We start from the raw sequence: 22,898 nt of genomic DNA, 5'->3' as shown, positions 1-22,898 counted from the left end.
ACTAGAAACCATCTTTCCAACATCTAATTTTAATCCTGTTTAAGTATTACTCATTGTTTTTATCATAGAATGAAAACTGTAGAGCTGGCAAAAAAAATACATATATAGTGTGCTTTGGCTATTTTCAGTTGCCATCGTAAGCCTGTGACTAAGAAACGCTGGTCATACATACTGAGGGAGTATTGACGGTAACAGGTCTGTTATTAGCAGCCTTGAACCACGGCTGTCTAAAGATGCAAGTCTCTTTTTCTGCTGAGCTGATGACAGCAGTCTAAAACATGGTCCACAGCTCTGTCTCCTCTTGATCTATTTGATTATCCTACGTAAAACACCAGAAACTAGAAAAAGCATAAATATGCAGATTAATATTCTCCCATGGTCTGTATATTTTGAGTATAACATCTGTCAAACCACGGTTCCAGGCTTTTTTCCACAACTTCAAAATATTTGCATTGTAGAAGCTAGTTTAAAGAAAAATGGCTATTAAAATAGAAGTTGAGCCTCTTGGTAGTATTTTGTGTTTCTTCATTGTCTCTCCACATTGAGCTCTGTTCTTATCAGATGGAAACCAGCAGATTGTTGGTTTTAATCATTGATTGTAAATGTGACAACCTGTACTTTCAGCGGTGCTATTTGTCAGTTTTAAAGGAACAAAAATATGGAGATGTTAGAGGGTAAAATAAGATACCTGTATTCCTGCATGGACCTCAGTGGGAGTCCCAGAATCTGCCTGAGGGTACAACCTTTTCATTTTCTAATCATTAAATTTATCTGAGTTTTATGAGCTAACTACTTTTTTTTTTTTTTTTTTTTTTTTTTTTTGTTGTTGTTAAACCAAAACTAATCTGGAATAACGTGTGTATCAGTGGTGGTGTTACAGATATACACTAGCCCAATTAATGTGAATTAATGTGGACAGAGTGGTTACTAGAGCATTGCCACCTTTTAGACACGCTTCCGGAATTCAGCTCAGTAAAAGACACGGTGCAGAAATTATACCAACTTCATATGCAGACACTTTGCTTAAAATACACAAAACTAATGAGATGGAAAAATTTTTCTTCAGTGCCATGATGCCCTTTTTTTCCAGTAGAAGGGAAACAAAACTGGAAGGTGATTGATGAGTCAGAGGGATATCAGTCTTTGTTCCTGGCTCAAAAAGCTTGGAAATAGGAAAAGTGACAGCCAAATGCAACCTCTTTATTTTCAACATTTCAAAATACTTCGTATTTGAAGATGCAGACTTTGGTTTTCATTTTACTGTCTTGATTCATCTGCATGGCACTGCAAAAACAGATTAATTCAACTAAATAGTATTAGTATGGCTTTCAGCTCCCTCATAACTAGCATAACGTCTCTTTTATGCTAACTGAATCTTCTACCAGTTTCAACGGGCAGTTTCAGTTCATGTGAGGAGAAGGGATTGAGCACAGTCCTCTAGCCTGCGCTCTTTACAGTGCTGAAATTCTGCCTGCGGACACTAATATCATCACAGCAGCAAACGTGAGAGCCCTTCCCTTGGTCAGCTCAAGGCTGTGTGTGGCGCATCAGCATCTTTCCAAGGGTTCCCCTGCCGCACACGGGGCTCCCAAGATTTCTAATGCTCCTGTTATACCCAGCCTTAGCATAAACATGACATGGGTATTAATGGCAGGGACACATGGCTGGTTTTGCTTTAGAAAAACTGGATAAAGGAAAATTACATTTTGTGCACAAAGCTGACATCCAGAGACTGCATCAAGACCCGAAAGATCTCCTTAGGTTCACTTGGAAACAAGATTAGGACTGGAGTTTGCCTCTTCATCCTGATGATGCAGAGCTGTTTATTTGGGGTTTAGTTTTGGTTCAGTTTGTTTGGGGTTTGTGTTGGCCTTTTTTTTTTTTTTTTTTTTTAACAGTTAACGTTAAGGGGAAATAATTATAAAAGGTCTACATGTTTACTTTTAAACACAGCGTTTTTTCCACTCTGCCCCAAGTCTGACATTTTAATGACCTGCTTTGCCTTGGTTTTTACTGGCAGCATATATTGAAGGGGTATTTTATGTACAGTTTTAACATTTGAACAACACAGCTCCATGTTCTGTCACTCTTTTATGTTGTGGAAAATGTCTTTTAGTTTTTATTTCTTTTAATTACTTACTAATTTGAGGGCATTTTTGCAAACATCTTTAGAAACTTTCAGATTTATCATTGGTAAGGGTTATTAATTTAAGAAGAGCAGGCAAAGTAAAGGCTGCATATATTTTCACTCAAATTACTATCCTAAATGACTCCATGGGGGGTTTCTTATAGGGGTCACTGAAAGGCAGAAAGGAATGTTTTTACTTCTTTGCTTTGTCACAAAAATTAGGTTACAAGGGCTATAAATGCAGGTAATACTTTTTATTACTAGATTTTCCTCTGTAATGAAAATAACATTTCTTCTTTTCATATAACGATACCCACTGAATGTCTTAGTACTTAGCATGTTTACTCTTACCTTTAACAAGCGTCTAAAGTAATTCCCCTTTAAAAGGCTTGCGAGCAGTCTGAAGGCAAGAAAGAAACCCTGTGCAGCAGGATCGCTGCTGGGAGGGGAAGATTGAAGGGGGGGACACCGTCTTGGCCACTGCCAACCAGCTCATCAACAACACCAATCCTGAAGTAGGTGAGGTAGTGAGAAGTAAAAACTAAAACTGCAGAAGTCACAAGTCTAAATCAGAAAGAGCGGAGAATTTTGCAGTGCAAAATACAGAATTGGTCACATGTTTTCCTGCTATAAAACACATTGCTCTGTGCCAGTCTGCCAGAATCCACATTTACATGACTTTCTAGTTCCAAAAAAGACTTCGACTCACTCTTGCTTGGAGATTTGGGCCACATTGTTAAACTGGGGTAAGCAGCTCCACCTCAGCGAGGCTGCGTTCTTTAACAGCTGATCCAGCAAGCATGCTACAGTTGTTGGCTATGACAAGGCTCACAGGGCTCTCTCTTCAGGGGATTACACCTCCTTCCCAGCTTTGCTCTTCAAGAGGGCATTAATATTCTCTGAAAGGCGGCCACTCATCTGTAGCTCTGTAAGGCCGATCTACTTTGATCTTAGCCTCAGAAATAGAATGATGAGGGATAAGAGTTCAAAGTATAAGAAGAAACTCAATATGCAAAGAATGTACCACATCTTAATAAGCAGTGAGAATTCCCTCCATTTGTTGCTGTTGTAAGGAAAAATGGTTTAATATCTTTATGGGATTAGGACTCCATGGTACTTTGCTAATGAGTGGCCAGAGCTATTAAGATTTTTCCTTATATCTTCAGATAGGCTGGCAAACAAACATCAATAAACAATGGCAGGTCTAAGACTGGCTATTACGATTTTGATCTGGCAAGTATTTTATTAACGTGGCTAACTTGTTGAGCTATTTGCTTGTGGACCTAATAGAGCAGATACATAGCACAGAATTTCAATCTTTTCCTTACAAGCAACTTGAGGATTAAGGAAACTACCGGTAATGAATGGCGGCTTTTTAACAAAGTTTATCACAAATGACCCTGGACTGTGAAGTGTTTGCTATTCAAGCAGCTGTAGATGGACAGGAGATTCAGAAAATTACCAGTAAGGATAAAATTCCTTGGTTTTTTACTGCTTTGCTCAGAACTAAGAGATGATATTCACATGAACACTTAGCCTGCATAGCAATGACAAATACCAGCAAATTTAGCTTTCGTAAGTGTATTTGAGAAAGATTAGCACACACCATTCAGTTCAAGTTTTAGTTTTTAGGTTAGCTGCCTTTCATATTAATCAGCTTTGGTTTTTTTCAGGGCTCCTTTTCTGTGTAAAAGCAGTGGGTGAACGCCGTGTTTAATAACCCCTTATACTGACTAATTCCTTTTTCCAGCAATTGTGTGGTTTACAAAAAAATTAAATTTGTATAATTGGAAGAAGAAATGCAGAAATGAACGTTGTTTGTCCTTAAAGTGGTAGAGAAGCGTATGTTTCAAGGAGTCACGTAGCCCTTTCAGGACCATTTACTGTTCCTCAAATTCCTTTCTATTTATTTTTCCAAGTCTTTTAAGTATAGTAGGATTTAAGGTCAGCACAAGATACTTTTTCACTTGATCAGCTCAGATGCTGGTTGCCACAATGAAGTATAGCATACTAGGGAGAGTGAGATATTTCCCATGCAGATTTTGATTTATTTTTTTTTTTTAATTTATGTGTGATGGCTAGAATTACCAGTAAAGATTTTAATCAGGTCAGTATCAAAACCTCATTTCCTTGTTCACTTTTCATGACTGATAAACAGCCATGCCATCTCTCCCTAGTGTCAATTCAACTACCTGGAAACAGGTTAGAAAATTCTGTGCTTTACAGACAGACAGTGATTTAATTTTCCTTTTGGAAAATGTTTGAGAAGTATCAGTGACTCGTACAACAGGGGCCAAGCATGAAAAACTTGTCAGTCAAGAGAACATCACCCCATAAATGTCCCTAACAGCTCTTTCCCCTGTTCTGATTTGAAAGGAGAGTAGCTTTAATTAATTTATTGGTCCGCATCTGTGTAACAGGCATATGTGTGATGGGTTTCTGAACACACCTGGTCTATTTTTTAATGTAAACTCCAAAGAGATTTTGATCTTATTTTTAGCTTTAACCTTATAAAAATGTAACAGCACAAAGAATTCTTACAGTGACTAAACTTTTTTTTCCTTTTTCTTTTTTTTTATTTAAATCCCAGTTTCAAAGGAATTTAGCTATGACCTGGATTTTAATTTTCTTGGGGATTTTACTAATGCTTGAGGGGGAAAATCTGGTACATTTTCAGCATATTAAATACCTGTTTGTGTCAAAGTAGTCATTAGATTTCTAATTCATTTGATTACAGTACAGTGATACAGTGAGGGGTATGTCTGGATATTTATCATCTGTAGCTATGCTATCATTAGAATATGGTTTCTTTATTTTCATTATTGGGGCATGCTACAGTAAATGCACCTAAATATTGCTCTAATTCTGAAACCACTTAATTATCCTGTCATTGCTGCAACATTATTCAATTTTACATTAAAATTGTTTTCCTAGAGACCTAAGCTAGATTCAAATAAACTGTTCGGGTTTGGCAACCAGGAAGAAATAGAGTCCTTGTAAAAATCAGGCTTTGGAGTGAGGAAGTTGGCGATTTTTTTCATTAGTTTCATAGGGCTCATTGTTCCTATTCTGGAAACTTTATAGCTGCAATCACCTACGGCTAGAATCTGATTTTTACTGAGGTGCTATAATAATTATACTAAGTACTTTCTGTTTGTCACTGACAAACAGCAATCCTTGAATGTCACTTAAGGAAAATAGAAACTTTTATATTGTGGGTTAGTTTCCAAAACTTCATGTTTGAGTTCTCAGGAATAAGTGCAAGATTTTCATTTAAAAAAAAAAAAAAACAAACAAACAGAAAAACCTACCCTAGGTTTTGCAAATAACCAGGAAATCTCTCACCCCTTGGACATATTCACAGAGATGTGATAAAATATTTTGCTAAGAAACTTAAATATGACTTACGGAGAACTGAAGGTTGACAAGTTCAACTAAACACTGTAATAGCAAAACAAACAAACAAAAACCTTTCAGTTCGCTTGTGGATTAGTGGTTAATGCTCTGAAATCCACAAGCTACGGCTATCTGTGCTGTTATAATCCAAAAGAAGAACTCTACATTTCGTGTTTTTCAAAGGAAGATCTTAATCACCTCTTTGTAAGCCACCAAACCCCTTATTAAAAGTCTGGGCCCAATCCTGCCTTGAAAGCGCGGCCTCAGCGAACTGCCGTCTTTGATCCTAAATTGACAACAACAGCTACTGAAGGTAACGGTATGTGATTAAGGGCTGCAGAATTTGGGCCACTGACATTAGCGAGGCTGACTGCTCGCATGAGTAAAGAACAATTTCATAAGATTAAGGACCGTTATTATGCTTGCTAGCTGTATTCTTATTAACTCTTCTTCATTATTTATTCAGCTTAAATAAGATGAACAGTATTACCTTGTCATTAATATCAACATTAATCAGTGAAAACTAGAGTGAAAATGACTGCAGTGGTATTTTTTTTTAATTAAAACTTATGTTTATAGCATAAATATTAGGTATTATAAAAACTATTAATGATAGAGTTGTTAGTCTTGCTCTTTGATATCATATTTTTAACATAAATTACCAACAATCTGATTCATTAAACATAATTTCCTGTTTGTTAGCTTGGTCCCACACACATAAAAATTGTTTTTCTGTTGTACAAAGCATGTCCTAGTAAGTGTGTTCAGCAAGGGGACGCAGCGAGCTGGGACCCACCGCCAGCTGAGCCTGGCACAGGCGCCATGTCCTCCAGGTAGAGAGGGAAGGAAATAATGGAACATTCTCCCCCAGTTCTTAGGTACAAACAAGGGCAAATATAGCACAACACTAACAGCTGGGCTCTTCAGTTAACTTCTACAACCACACCGGTGTAAAAGCCTCTCTACTAAATGGATTAGGGTTTCCTCCATCCTTAGGGACTGGGGAGATCCCTCAGCTGGCGTGTATGTTCTCACTGTAGGAACATCAGTAGAAGTACCACCCCACAGGCTTAGGGATGGCAGCTTTTCTGAGGCAGTGAGGACATCTGAACTGGATTGGTTCCCTTCCTGTAACTTTGGTTTACCTGCGAAGCCAGGCATCGTGACAGCTGTGATGCCGAGGTACCAGAAATATCATTTGGGGATTAAAAAAAACCAACAGGCAGATATTTAACTTGCTCTACCTACCCGTGCTTTGTAAATGTCTTGCAATGGTACATCGCTGATTTCAGATTTTTGTGTTTGTCACAAATAGGAAATGTTGAAAGAACCTGGAGCTTAACAGCTTAGCTCTTTCCTTTGAGAGGAAATAGAATTAGAACCTGCATGTGCTTGGCTTATACTTCATAATACATTTTATTATTAGAATTATAAATTAGGCCCCTGGGCACCAAAATGCAGCATAACGAAAAACATAACTAACCAAGGTAAATTGATGCCTGCCCTAATATATTTTACCATCACAGCATACCAGAGACTGCCTCTCGCTCCGAGCCCTCCCCTCTTAAGTGGGTCTGTTGGCACTGGTGTTGCACTGCTGTAACTAGTCTGGGACTTGAACCTGAGCCACACTTTTGGTTTCCACCCATTGATCACAACTGGAGAGTCTTGTAGGCGTTTGGCCGACTTTCACCTTCTACAGGTGGTGGAAGGCCAGCTGCAAGTGTGTGTGTTCTCGTTAGCCATACCATAAGCCCTGAGCTTTTCAGGGCTAGTGATAGATGAGAAGCGATAGCCCTGTGTGCGCGTGCGCATTGTTGCACGTCTTCCAAGCTGGTATTTTGCAGTGTCATGATTCAGTGGGGCAGGAGCCAGCCTTTGCTTAGTATGTTCCACAGGAACAGCAGTCAGAAACGCTGGGAGTGATACAGTCCCGTTTCCTTGATATTATGCAGTTATCCAAATCTGTAAAAACGGGGGTAGTCACACAACCCCACCAGCTTGTGCTTGATGACTACAATCATGAATGTCTCTGAGGAGAGACAGTTATTTGAATCAAATTGGTTGCCTTCTTTGTAACTTCAGTTTATCTTGTGAAAATACTGTCAGAATAATATATGCTTCCTTTATAACCAAGAAGTTCTACTCTTGATCGATAGGACTTACATTTCATTTGTCAGGTTAATGAATTATTAGTCTTCCAGGGTTTTTTAGTACATTTCAGTCTCTTTTTATGCAGCAGACAGGTGTGACAAGGCTGAGGTGGAAAAGTAGCCTAAGCCCTGGTGCTACGTAGGGACCGATACTCTTAGATCTCACTGGGTGCTGCTTATAAAACTGAGGTGCAAGTACTGAGGTTAATGCCAACAGCTGTAGCCAGAAGTGCTGCTGGGAGGGTGCCCTAGTGCTCAGGCTTGGCAGTCTGAAGCGATGATTAAGCCTAGGAACTCACCATAGCCCTGATAGGAGTCCAGGACCAGGACACATACCCTTTGCTAGCTGCAATGTTCAGCTATATAGCAAAGAAGGAACCTTATGGACTTGTGTTCTCAGGAGGTCAGCTAACAGGGCTTTAAAAGCATGGTATGGGACCTGTCTCCCTGAATGGCAAGATTGTTGCTGCAGGCCAAACCGTGCAGCTCCCTGGAGCTCCAAAGAAACTGAAGTTCATGGAGGGCAGGATTTGGCGTTCCAGGTTGGGCTGCTGCGCCAGTTGTGTGCAGAAAGCTGTATACAGCTGGAGAATAAAGTCCTCAGGAAATGCAACTGTGAGGTTTTCTGCCTGCCAGTGACAACAGTAAGTGCTTTGCATTGTCCCCTCAGGATTTTATCGAGCAAGTAATCTTTTATTATTTTTTTTGGTGAATTAACTTTAGGTGCATATGAGGAAAATTAAGATTTCACATTCAGTAAGTCTGTTTTGTTCCATAAACATTAACTACGCATGTTAAAGCTGTCCTAGGGCAATCCTGATGTGCACACAGTAGTGTTTTCATCTTTTCTATAAATATTTGCAGTTGATCATGCATTACAATAGAGCATTCCTCTCCTTTGACTTTGCCCTTTTCTTTTAGCTTGTTCATCTGATTTGCACAGAAGGGGGAAGAAGTTTTTATGGAAAAGATAAACTGCAGACTCAACTCTTTGTGTGGGTATGTGTCTGTATGAGTAAAGTCTGCTGAAAAGCTATTTATGGATTTTGGTGAGAAGGCATAGTCTCCATTTTTATGGAGCTAATGAAATCTTTGGGGTTTTGTTAACTACATGCAAAGTTTTGTGGGGAAAAAAATGTAAGTGGGAATGACAAGTAAACATCAGAAGTTAAAAAGTTAGCTTAAGTTCTATTATTACATTTTAAATGTCATATTCATCTTCTTTCATTTCCCCTGTGAACACTTCCTCCAATTTTTGTATGCTACTATATTTCAAAACTTTTTGACCAATAAATGGAAGCCTTCTAATGTCATTCATGCTTTAAATACTTCGCTGCTCTTGGTATCCAAAAATGTCAGCAGTCTTAGGGGTGTGTTTCTGAGCGATGTAGACTTTTGGAATAGCCAGAAAAAAATTGTGAACCACAGAAAAAGATCATGCAGTCTCAGCAAAACAAAACCTTGTTTTTAGGATCGAGGATTAATATTTTCAAATTCCTTCTAGTATCTAACTTTATGCCATAGTGTTATTTCTGGTTTTGTTCAAGCGTTGCCTAAGCCAGCAGCCAGACCACCTTAAACCAGGCAGTTCTGAATCTGGGCAGGCATCTCGACTAAATGTCACTAGATTGCAAGTAGAATCTTCCTACTTGTTGACTAGTAAAACAACAGTTATTCAGCAAAAGAAAAAAAACCCAAACCACAACGAAATTGTAATTATTTTGTAATTAGTAGCAGGTGTACTTGAAAGCTTAAGATGATTTTACATTTGCATAGATCCTTTGCATGTGACATACAAAATACAGTAAAATTTCTCTGGGTTCCACTCTCTGTAACTTCGTGGCAATTTTGTATCTGGATTCAGATCTCCAGTCATTTAAATTGAGCTAAGCTAAGCTCTCTGTGTTTTCAAAATAAATACTACTGCATTTGTTATGTGAAAAATCTGTACATTTCAAACAATTATTTAAGAAATAAGGATAGGAAAACTTTAGTTATATATAGAGAATGTACTGCTGTGGTTTTCTTTTTTTAAAAGAATAATTGAATGTTACTGGTCTAGTATCACTGTCTTTTCATTTGTCTTTCATCACTGTGTCTTTCGATACCATTCATCTATGGACTAATGCAATGCCCGCTGAAGTCAATAGAAGTCATTCAGTTGACATCAATGAACAATGAATCAGGCCCTTTAAAAAGGAGAAGAAACTAGAGTTTACAAGGGTTAAACAGAGCGCTGAGGAAAAACACTCTGAGGCAGGAATTGTGACTTCTCCTGTGTCCATACAGCGCCTGGCACTTCGCTGCCATGCAGAAAAGCGACAAAATAAACCGATCGTCAGTCTCCGCTGGTAGGTCTGATAAGGGAAGGCAGTTTTGCGGGTCAACATCGGAGCCATTTTTCCAAAGCCTTAGTAGTTATCAATAATTGTGATACACAGCACAAATCTGTCCAGATAGGTGTCATTGGTGCAGATGTTGAAAATCTTTTATTTGCTTCTGCCCGGTCTCTTCAAAGAACTCATACTTTGCTATTAGTCTTTCTTTGTTCTGATTAAGTTGTAATCACTCAAAAGCAGATTCAGAAGCTCCCCCTCCTTCCTTCACAGAGGCTGTGTTTGGTTTATACCCAAATGTGACATTGCACACTGGTGCAATCGAAAAAGGCTGCAATGATCAATTGAGGGCCCAATCAAAGCCGAACAGATAGGCAGCCATTCTTCGCTGTTTGATATAAAAGGTGTTTTATTTCTCATCACTTTTTTGTCACTGAAAGAATGCTTCCTACGTGCAGATTAATTAAAGTGTAAACATTAAATATTGATTGATGCATTATCAGCATGGAGCAGTTGCCTCCACTCAGATTGATTCCTCCAGTGATTTATTGTCATATTTGTGGAGTCATTTCACTCGATAACAAAGAGAAATAGCCTGCTCCCTCTACCTTTCAGGCTTGCTTTCTGGCTCTTGCACTGCACCTCCTCATCCTCAGTGCCTCCCATTCTTCGCCTGCTGGAAGTCACACAGCCTCACCGTATTTTCAGGAGAAAAGTTTAGGGCTTTTTATTTCAGCATTTGCATAGCAAGTTTACAGTTCAGTGGGAAGCTCGCAGACCTGTGCTCTCAAATGGAACATCTCTGGTTAATGCTTTCACCCCCTGTCCCCCCCGGCGGCTGCTTTCCCTGACCCTGCTCAGGCACAACTTTGCAAGCACAGGTTCAAACCATTCCATTGAACTCCCTGCCAACTTGACAGAAAGGTGAACTTTCGACAGAGTAACATTGTTTAGGTTAGTTTTATAGCTAAATTATCCAATTAGTTACCCTGAGTAGAAGCACAGCCACACAATAGCGTATCAATTTAAAGAATTTCATTTTTTTTCTCTTGTTTTTGGGCAAATGCATAAAAGAGGCCTTCATTCAAGTCTATATTTAAAGTAAAGCAAAGATTTGTGAGATATTATTCAGCACCTGGATGAGAAAATCCTTTTAAAACATTGTATTCCATTTCTGTGGCTTTTGGAAGTGGATTCAAACAAGATGGTAACCCAAACCCCTTCCCTCTGCTCCCTGAAAATCTTTGATGTTCTTCCTCTGTGTTCATCTGCATCAGGGCTGGGTATTACACAGCACCACACGTTGTCAGATCCGCTGCACGCAGCCATCTGTGCCAAAAGGAGCTGTAGCCCCGATGTCATGGATTTGTTCAAGGCTGCTATATTCCCTCCTTGTCTGTGTTTGCTCTGGGAGGATGGTCATTCAGCATGTTTACAGCCAGAAACTGCCTGTGCTGGCTGGATGTACCCTTAGTGACCCAATGAGCCACAAAAGAAAATTATTTGTGAAATTGCTTTGTTCTGCAGTAACAAAACTTAATCTCTTACGTACATGGCTTTCATTTCATTCAGGGAATTAGATTACTCAAAATCTGCTGAAATCAAATGTATGAGTAAGACCACACAAATATATAATGAGCAACTGGTGATCTTGATTCAGTCAACCAGTGAAGCATTAACCTTTGGTCACAGCAGCAACAAATGCTAAACGTGTGAATTTACTGCAGCAGATGATTTCAGGCTGAGACCTGCAGAAAATCATTGGAGTGGTGTTTCCTACAGAAGCAGCAGCTGTGCCCAAGGGGCTCTCTAAGAACGGTGTGCTATGATTTCTCTAAAAGGCTGTTGCAGAAATCCTACGAGACTTCATTCAGATCGGTGTTCATTTGTATTGCTGCGGTTCCTGACCATCCCTGCCGGTCCCAAGCGTTTGCCCAACAGCACTTTATTTAGGATGTTTTGGTATTTTGCAGATGTCCCCAAACCCAGCAGAAAATGTTGCTATTCTAGGTCCTTCCTCTCCACACATTCTCTACCAGACGCTCTCCATGTCCTCCTCCTGTGCTGTCGTCATCCATTCCAAGCCAAAATTCCTCCTTTTTGCATCAGCTTGCTGATCTCTGGGCAGTCACACCTGAATGTGACACTCCTAAAATTAAAAAGCAAACCAACCAGCCCGAAGGCTGGTGTGCCCATCTGGATTCCTTCAGAAAAGGGCTCTTGTAAGATCACTTTTCCCCTCCTCTTTGTTTGCTGTTGCCCTTCCTACCCACTGAGCACCACCAGTGTCACTTTCTGTTAGGTTGTCAGCCTTATTGGAATTGTCAGCTTCGCCGGTCAAGGACTTTTCTTTCCTGTTTGTCTTTAAACAGCTGTGCAAACCAGCATGGCTGTACAACCGCCACTGCTACAAACGCAGTGCTGTAAGCCTGCATGCTTGCAAGGCTGCTGTAAACAAAATCTATTGTTGCTGTAATTTTTGTAGAGTGCATTTACATTTTTGTAAAGCCTTTTGTTCAAAGATTCTAATGCTTTTTCAGTAGAAATACAGAAATGTTCTTAAATATCTCTAGTTATTTTTAGATGAAAACATATCTGTGAAAATGAAGTTTCTTTTAACACTTTTCATATGACAGATGAAGACTTTCTAACAAACAATATTCAGCCTGAATTGCATTATCACTGTTTAGATAGGGCCACATGAGAACAAACTGAGATCTCAGTTGCAAAGGATCTGTTATGCAGATCCGGTGTGGACCTGGGAAGCATGTACAGAACTGTTGCCTCTAGGTGATATTAGAGCATCTTTGAAACTGGAAAGCTTCTGCTGACTTTAATGGGCACAGGCTTTCCTCTTTGTACCCAGTGCAAGATGTCGAGATGCTTATGCGCAACTGGGACCTACCTGTAGCTTACTGTACAACCACAAATGGTTCCCAGGAGGAAGCAGTCCCAGGGAAGACATCAGCTTTGGAAGGATTAAGGGCTGTGACTCTTCTGTGGTTTGTCCTGGTGTAAGTTAGCCAGAAGGGCTGGGTAACTGCAGGTAGCTTTTCAACTCTTTGTCTTGATCTTTGCTCTAGGTCTATTTCAGTAAGACGTCTAGCTGAGCTTGCTATTAGTGTAGTAAACTGCTAAAACTAGAGTTACACTTGTTGGGTTTCTACTCAGAGGAAGCAGTACAAGTCAGTGCACAGCAGGTCTGTATGCTTAATTTATTTCTGTCTTGGACCCCACAAATGTTCCTTACTGTCTGTGGTGGGCAACTAAGTAGACTGGACAGAAATGAGGACTGGACGGGGGGGGAACCATGGGACAGATTCTTTTGATAGGTTGTAAAATCATTTTGTAAAAGCGGTGTATGATTTAATACTGTGCCTCAAATATTGTCCTCCAGGACCAGCTTCTGAAAGGGATGAGGTATTTGTGAACTGAGCTTTGCCCTCAGTGTGCCTCACTGCACCTCCACTGTTATACAACTGTTGTATAAAAGCCATCCAATACTTAAGAATGAGAATTTTAAATTGTTTTATTTGCTCTGGTGTTTCAAATAAGATGAAAACTTGCTTTTTGTCCTGTATGCTTTCACAGAATCATAGGATAGTTCAAGTTGGAAAGATACATGTCTTAGAGTACTTCTCTTGAATTCTGATTAGGGTTTCCTTTCACCATGGACAATTAAATCTGACATGAAGGGATACAAAAAGATTTTTGTTAAGGATTTAGAAAGCCTAGTACTGACCTAGATGCTGGAATTTTAGATATGTTCTTAAACATAAGGATTGTAAACCCATATTAAGGACTCAAACTCACAAGAAGTTTCCCTCTCAAAAAGGAAAAGAAAAAAAAAAAGTTGTGGTGATGAACACAAGCTATAGAAGGCTGCAGCCCTTCCTGTTTTATTGAAGAGGCTGTCTGATCTGCAGTAGAAGCTGGATATTAATTCAAACCAGTCTGCTAATTTTCCATATAAAGTTACAGTTGCATGACCTTTCTAACCAAGTAGACTCTACGTATAAATTTAGATTAGCATATTGATGCAAATTACCCTACTGTTTTCTTGTATCTCTGTAAGACCTGCCAGATGAATACTGTTGCCCTAAATTGTGATATTTCCACTCCAAAAATGAGTTTGCCAATCTTGCAGCAACAATTACAGGTTGCATGAGAATGGTGTGTTATTTCCTGAAATTGTACGTAATTTATTTTTAAGAGCTTGAAACGTAGTTTTGAAGTTAAATGTTTATCATCTTTGTGACTGCTCAGATCATATTATTTTACATTTCCTGAAATACTTTTAAAGTTAAACGCAAATGACGGGAAAATAAATTACAGCTTGTGGAGTGACCAGGGCCTGATTATATGCAACAGAATTTACTCCATCCTTCAGATTATGTTTATCTTAATAATTATTCAATGTACTTCAGAACAGTTGAAGTGATCACTGATTCTTTCCTTGGGGGCAGTGGTTGGGCTTGTTCATAAGGTGTATTTTTTATTCACTTTCTGGCTCACCAGGACTGAACGTTTTAAAAATCTGTTGTACTAATTAAAAAACTATTTAATATTAACTATAAACAGATACAACTGCCACTGCTCAAAATAGTCTTTTAGGATCATCTTCTCTAATTCTTTTTTACCTTCAGTATTTTGCCTTGCCAAAAATGGATTGGGCTTGTTATTTGAATTTGGATGTTATTATATTTAGGACCATGAAATAGATTGATAAGGCACATTTATCCTTTTTTTGCCTATTTTGTAGTCTACAAACATGAGATGGGGTTTTAAATTAACAGAGTTCTATTAGGAGAAACCATTTCAGGCCAAAAATAAGCTTTTTCATTCTTAGACTGTAACTTGTATTATAACAGAAATTAACATTTTTGTGACCTGTAATTAACTGTGTCTCCTTGTGCTATAAATAAGATTTGGCAGCATAGCTGGAGTCAACTGTATCTTGAGGTCTAGTTATCTGTAGCTGGTTTTTTATTTATAGCTTTTTGTATTTGTTAATGACACTGCAGAGTTCAGGGATGCAGACAATAAAGAACACAAATAAAATCTGGCTGGTGTCTGCAGCCCTGTTCCATTTCATTCCTGCAGTGGCATCAGAGTTTCCCCAAATTCTTCCTGTGCTTGGAAATCTCCGGGGTTAGTGTTTTAAGTCTTTGATGCTGCTAGTAATTCCAGTCTGCACCATTAAAGCTGCATTTTCTAACAGTCCCTTGGTAATTGTTGCAAGGACTTAGACAAGTAAGACTATCCAAAGGCATTACTAAGGTCAAACTGTGGTAGAAAGTGCTCTGATTTTATCCTGGAGATTGATGCTTGTATCACCTTTTTTTCGATTCAGCAGCTGGGGTTATAAAATGTACTTGCAATCACTGATAACATGTTAGATCAGACTACAAGCAGAGTAACACAGTATTTTATACACTGTGTGTAGTTTTACCTAATGCAACAATAAATCAGTGAAGGCAGAGGTCTTTTGTAAATTTTAATGAAAATTCAACTGCTGAAAATATAGTTACTTCTGGCTGAAGTTCTGGAAATATGAATTTGCTTCAGTTCTTTAAAGCTGTAAAAATTGTTTTAACTACAAACTTTCTGGGAAGGCAGTAAAGAAACCAGCAATAAAAGAAGAGACAGTGCATTCAATATATTATAATTACTTTGTCACTGGCTATAAGCAAACTGAAGGGAGGAGGCAGATGATAAAATGTACTTCGAGTTAGCTGTAAAAAAATTCTTTTTATTGAGCACAATCTAAAAAAAGTCTCTATATGAGAATGAGACAAAAGTTGGGAGAATGAACCCACTGTGCCTTTTCAGTGAAACAAAATAATGATAAAATTTTAAAATATTTAGCAGCTGATCAGTAAACCACATTTTCATGCAAGTCCAGAAGGTTTAGTGGAGAGCTTTTTTTGCTACTGATTATTAGTTACTGAAAAATATGCTTTCATTTTCTTGCACTGAGCTGTTATGTTACAAAATAGCAGTTATATATAGTAAACCTAATTAATATTTATTAAAGGAGTAGTATAAGAGGGAGCTGGGGGTATAGAAATAAAGACTATTAAAGAATATACCAATATGCTGCTAAATTTCTACAGCATCTTTCTTGTGAGTTTTGAAACAGTGTTTCTGTGAAATTAGCATTATTCTTTCCTAAAACCTGCCAACCTACAGAAACAGACCCAAAGCTGATACCAAGTGAGCATGCTCATTAAAACATTGGAGATTTGAACAGCATTAAGGAGAATTTACACTTGGTTTTTTGTCTAGAAGTCAAGCAGAAATACATTATACATGGTTCTTCACTTCCCATGTTAGAATTTTGCTTGGTTGCTTTTTTTGCAAATTATGTCATGTACATATAGGATTCTATTTATTTATTTATTTACAATATAAACTAAGTGTGCTATTCATTATTGCTTGTAGTTTGCTTGGTTTTCTGCTGTGTTTCAGGTGTTTTTCTCAAGTTTTTTCCTTTTTGGAGTACCTTGTCTGGGTAATGGGAAGTTGGTTGAATTTTGACTTTGATATTTTCATGACTGATTCAGAGCAGAATAAGATCAAAATTAATATAAACCCCCCAGTTATAGCAGATAATATTTGCAATGGAACATCCTTAAAAGGCTTTAAAAAATTATACTCCATTTCATTATTATATTAGTGTTTTCATACAGAAATTATGAATTATGCATATTAAGTTGTTTCTTGTAGCCTCATCACAAACTTCAAACGATTGTCAGAATTGCATAGGAAAAGATTTAAAATCTGCTTCTTTGCTCTCATTTATATGATTCTCCAGGTACGGTTTCTTTGGCTTTAAGGAGTTGTTCCAAATTATACTGGTGTCGGGCTAGAATCAAATAAGCAGAGCTCAAACACCCCACCCCACGTTTACCCACACAAGACCACTGCCTTTCGCAAAGGTAAAAGCTACAAGCAGCGAGCTGCAACGTCTTCTCTGCGGGTTTGAGCAAACAGGTTTATTCCATTGCTTCTGATAGCTCTATACCTGCATGTACAAACAATGCTTTTGTCTCAGAGCAGTATATATTATGACTAGATAAAATGTATTTGCTAATATTTTTTCTCTTACAGAAACTGCATGATATAAACTAATTTCTGATCTCTACTTGGAGAACACCTAAGTAACTGTCAATTTACTGTCTAGTTGTCATCCCCTACCATGTAAACTCTTATTAGAATAATAATAACAGCAACAGCAAGAGCAGTGGCCAAGAAATTTATATTCGTGAATAAGAGCCTCGAGAAAGCCTGTAGTAGTTTTGAAAAACGTTCTGTCTAGAGTGACAAAAGTGAGAACTGTGTAGAAGCTACCATCCGGGAGGAGAGCTGTCTTTCCTTTAGAAACTGTTGGTTTTCACAGACTGCTTGGAAAAAGTTAACATCAGTTTTGGGAAGGTATATTCCCTCATGCGTCATGATATATTTCTGCAAAGCAAACTTACTACCAAGCAGAACAAGTTTTCCTATGGCCCCGCATCTGTTTCTGCTCAGTCAAGGTGCATCTGGGAATATATTTCCCCTTGCAGCAGCAGGTGGCGTTGAATAGCTCACGTTATTCTCACACTCATGATCATTTTGTCTTACATGTAATAAAAACCTTCTCTCCCAAAAGACGTAATCCGCAAGAGGAATTCAACAAGTTTTTAGATGGAGCAGACTTTCTACATGACAAAAGCAGGGGTCAGATTCTTCCAACTTTAATCACACTGAGAAATAAGATGATAAATAATGTATTTAAGGGACAGCAAAAACAGGTGTGATAGAGTAAAATTTTAACTACATTTTATTTTTCTATCTGCAAAAATCTCTCGAAGCACCACAGAGTTCACGTTGTGATAAGGTCATGTTATCATGTACCAGCACTCATTTGCTCTGCAGCAAGTTCACAAAACCTGAGTTAGTTTTGCCGTGTTTTTTGCACAGTCTACCTCCACAGGGCAAAGGAACCAATCGTCCTCCTAGATATGTTATCGGTGTGTCTTCACGGAATATAGAGCATTGCAGATTTACACTATGGTGAGAACAGGATGAGTGTTAACGTCTTCTGAACCTATGTCTAAAAACCAAGGAGTGTTGCAGAAGCAGTTCAAAACAGACCTCCAAATTCCTTCTTAAGTTGATTTTTAAAATATGACACGCACATAAAACATTATTTATTTTCACACTGGTAAAACTTAAGACCAGAAATCTTCTACAAGCGAATCACTATATATTAGTCTATAGTTAGTCTTAGCACTGATTATGAGTATTTAAGGAATCCATCCATCTTTCTTTCACCAACAGTCAGAGTTTTCCATTTGCATATCTAATAATTTATGGCATGTCCTGACCCCAAGCAGTAATTGAACCAATAGATCTTCAGCCTAGATTTACTCCAGTCTGGCTGCCACAGTAATGTAACTCTGCAGGAGTTTTGGATTACTCCAAATGCCATCTCCTCTTCTGAGAGGTTGACAGTCACAGGCAAAATTTAACCTCCCAAATGTCAAGGCAAAAACTCCATTGCCTAATTTAGACTATCTGACTCTCCTTTTGGAATACTTCAGATAAATCAGGAGGGCACCATGATTGCTCCCAATATTACCCCTGGAAGACTGTCTTTAATGTAAGACTCTAATGATAAATTAATTCTCCTAAGAATTTAAAAAAATGTAAGAACCTAAATCTTAGAGGGAAAAGGGAAAATCTATATATCAGAGCGCAAAATCAGTAATGTAAAAATTAAAAAGAAATAAAAATACCAAAAGAGAGAAACTGTTATATCAGAGAGGAATCTCATTACCAGAGACAGACTGACGGGAATTGAGTTGAGAGGAGATTTGGAGGGGGGAGATGGGGTGCTTTTCTGACTTAAGCAAGCCATGGCACTGGGCAAAAACACCCAGCCAAGTGCCTGTGTTTCTTCTTCTCAAAATGCAGTTTAGAGGCCAATTTCAAGGCAGCATTATATGCTTCAGTAAAGTGTTCTCAAAAGCTTTGAACAAGAAAAATACCAGCAAACACACAGCTCTGCACTGTTGCAGTCTCTTTGCTGAATACTAACTATAGAGAAAATTCAGCCATGAGAGTTGTGGGTTTGCAGCAGGTATTGCTTAGAAAACCCCCTCTGCTACTCAGCCACTTCAGGCTGCAGGTGAAGGAGCAGGTGCAGAGACTGGTCACACTGATGCTGCTTCCAAATCATATTCCAGGTACTATGGAAAGGCTCTGGGTTTGAAATTTTATAACAACTCTCATCAGTTGACAATTTTCTTTTCCTGGAATGGAGCTCAATTGAACAAGCCCTGGCAGACACACAGAGCGGTGCTGTTGCCACTGACACTAGTCCCAAAACAACACACACAGGCTGCAAGAAAATGCTACTGTCTCACAACTGTGGAGGAAAAAAAAGAGCAGCAAAGGTACAAACAAGGAAAATCCAACCCAGTCCACAATTAATGGCATAAACAGTATTTATCTATTGATGATTAAGTGCTGCCATTGTTCCTTGGTAGCCAAGTTCAATGATGATAGACATCTTGGAAAACAGGTAGATAGACAGAAAGATAGATATCCTCAGCTGCCTCAACCATCCATAATATCCCATGTGCTGCCATCACTGCTTTAGCCTGACCAATTGCCTCAGTAACACGTTCCATCTTGTCCGATCAATACTAGCACTTCAGCACTCTTTGCAGGCTTACAGCTATCTGCTAGCGCGGGAAGAACCTCACCTTGCCTTATTGTACGGAAAGACAGTCATGTGGAAGAAGAAACACCATCATCTATTTAAATACCTTCATTTAATTGCTTTCAACAATTTGGTTTTGGCTCTGATACCTTGTTTGCACCTGTTAGGCAAATACTTTAGAGCAAAAAGAAAAAAATGAATTATCAGAAAACAAATGACCTTTGAAGTCTTGAACAGGCAGCCTGGGCTCAGTGGCCAGCCTCCTCTCCAAGCAATTACTGTGTGCCTTGGTTCTGTAGATTAAAAATGGGATTAGTGATACCATTACATCACTTGTTATAAGGATAAGGATATTCACGTGATTGGCAGACCTATATCAAAAACAAGATCCAGAGGCAGAATTGCTGGCTTTTCCTCCTGCAATTGGGAGCTGACTGAGATACTGAGGGATGATATGACACAGTAGCGCAGGATCGAAAGGAGGGGAAGGCAGGTCCTTGAGCAGTATGGAAGTAACAACCGTGGAAGAAAAATGTCCCTAGCTTTACCACCCAAAATCTCTCATTAATTGACAAAGGGATGACAGAGTAGAATAAAGCGTTCCTTATCCCACCCAGCTGCTGCTGAAGGAGTAGGTGTTCCTGGTGAGTGGAAAAACAGCAAACAGCAGCATGAGGCAGAGATTGTGGCATCTCTGTTGCTACTCTGAAGACATATGGAATGGTGGGATGTTTCCTGTGCTATCTGTGCGATATCTGAAAGTCTTCCCTACCATAACATGCAAAGCAATAGGGGATAAATCCTATTTATTTTGCTGAAGTGAAATGCAGCCCAGCTGAAATGATCTTCTAAAATGTAAAGAAAACAAAAATGTCCCTTCTCTATAAATTATTGATCCCCCATGTTTCTGTCAATGTTGGCCAGGCACCCTTTCTGTCCTTTTCTTCATGCCCCCCGCCTCCTTCCTCTTTTTTTTTTCCCTTACAGGTTCCTTCAACCATGCTTCTTTTCCAGGTAGGAGATGAAAGGTACAGGTGGAGACTCAACTGCCTAATTGTTACAAAGCTAAATATTTTTTCTCTTGCTTAAGATGCAACAAGTCCTGCAGTGCTCTCTGCTCACACAAGAGGATTTCAGCATAGAGGCATGCTGGAAAGGTATTTATGTAGAAAAAGGGAAAAATTCTTCAGGTTAGTGTAATCTCTGTTACTCTAAGTATTACTGAGAGTGTAACGTGGTGTGGGTTGTTGGGGTTTTCCCCTTTAATGAAGCGATGGCCTACAGGAAAGATTAAGGGCTATAAAGGCTGCATCCTAATAGACTCAGAACCTCAATATCGTGTCAGAAACTCTGAGGGTACAGGTTTTTCAGCTGATATTTTAAGGTGCTGAGCAAACTTTTAATTTAAATCAGCAAAATGTGTTTGATCCTTCAGGTTTTTCCCTTAAAATTTCCCGTCTAGGACAGCCGTCACATGATGGGGTCAAAATCCCATCATGTTCTTCAAGACAAATGTCTCTTACTGAGATGGGGGAGTAAAGGCAAGGGTGCTGAGAGCTTACTGGCTCACGAACACCTCTGAATTTTGCTCTATAGAGGCAGCATATTGCAGAAACTGCACCCCGCTCGGGCTGTATCACAGGGAGGACAGCACAGCGCAACAGATGAGGCTACTCCAAGAGGTGGTACCAGAAAACCTTCCTGGAGGAGGAGGATAAAATGTGAGGAAGCTTATGTAAGTAATGGGTTCGTTTCAGGTTGAAACTTAGTTTTCCTTTTTTCATCCTGTTTTTTCATGTTAAAGTCACTAAATTAAAACCAGGTGTATTTGGGTGGGCAGCTGTTGTACGCATTGACTGACAGAGCAACCCGTTTATGAAAAAGGAAACAACAGAAGCACAGCATCACAAAAGCAGCAGAAACCAACTCGGCAGAGATGGCAGGTGGACACAACTCCAGCAGTTATGGTTACTGTTTCATCATTCTGAGCAACAGCTGTCCCAGTGTGGGGAGGAGCTGGTGAATACCCATGAGTGCTCTGGTGAGCTGTGATTAGCTCAACAGAGGCCTCTGCTGAGCAAATGGTAACGGCCTGAGAGAAGCTCAAAAACAGGCTGAGCATCTCACCTTTATATACCCTTACAAGGGCCATGTATTACTCCTCCTACAGGCAATGCTGTGAGGAAAGAAAATTCCAAAGGGAGAGACAAGTGTGAGTAGATCTGTCTTATTTCTAAAGAAAAAAGAAAATACTCAGGAGCTGTTCCTTATGAAATAAGAATGTTCACACATGGTTTGCAATTAAAGAACATTTTATATATTTTGCTGTAATTTTGTTTATTAAAGGTTCAAAAGTATTTTGAGCAATTGTACCAGAGAGACTGTGATTTGCCATGAGATTTAAAGTATACCTTTAGATCATTTCAAACCATTTTCCACCTTTAACTGGATTTGCAATGCTGAAACTGAATTAAAACATTGATTTATCAGAAGTGCTTTATTCTTCACTCCAGATCTGTGCAGATCTGAGCTATAAACCAGAAAAGCAGTAAAAAGTTGCGTTTGTAAATATTTTAGAGAAGACTGCTATTCTGTGGAGCTTTATGCTGTTTTTTCTGGTGCTATTGAGTGCTTTGTAGACGCTCATTTGGGAAATGTATTCTTTGATTTTGGTAATCAATTGATCAGCATTTGAAGCTTTGCTCAGACACACAGTTATTGCGAAAAGCAGTACTTTCAAATATCCATTTGATTGTGTTGGTGATGCTTGCTTTATTCAACTCTGCTCCAGGCAAATTAAAATGTACTGCTATATAATAAGTATGGGAAGGTTAGCATTCACACTTTAGGGATAAAACATTTTGACAGTTCTATTCTACATTTGCATTTAAAAATTGTAATGCTTTTGATTAGACCCTGTGTTTATCGTAGGATCTCTTGTAGGCATTACTACTGTGAGATTGTTACCTTTCAGGATTTGTTCTGGACTGCTTGTCTGTGGGGAAGCACAAAAGCCTGCTGGTTTCACATACATTTTGTTTGCTGGTCCATGGTATGTCTCATTTTCTTTAATTTCTCACGGGGCTCCACCTGTACCACTACCGCTGAGTCATTTGCATTTGTTTCTGAGATTTTTTTAATGTGCAGAGTTAGGGTGGTACATATGCATAGTT

At 38.9% G+C, this 22,898-nt stretch overlaps 1 protein-coding gene across 25 annotated transcripts in view; it reads left to right on the top strand.

The window, feature by feature from the left end:
* The window catches only part of SALL1 (spalt like transcription factor 1), a 156,362-nt gene that overhangs the window by 86,569 nt on the left and 46,895 nt on the right, over window positions 1-22,898 (top strand). For 16 of the 25 annotated variants that reach the window (XM_080411265.1, XM_080411269.1, XM_080411262.1 and 13 more), the window contains one exon: window positions 1-22,898. This exon is cut by the window's left edge; it is cut by the window's right edge. The gene's annotated coding sequence lies outside the window, so the exon portion shown is untranslated. The other 9 variants (XM_080411258.1, XM_080411257.1, XM_080411255.1 and 6 more) reach the window with 4 other exon arrangements.

This window comes from Falco punctatus (assembly GCF_963210335.1).
Source record: "Falco punctatus genome assembly, chromosome: 14".
Classification (NCBI taxonomy): domain Eukaryota; kingdom Metazoa; phylum Chordata; class Aves; order Falconiformes; family Falconidae; genus Falco; species Falco punctatus.
This window is presented reverse-complemented; position numbering and strand designations above follow the sequence as displayed.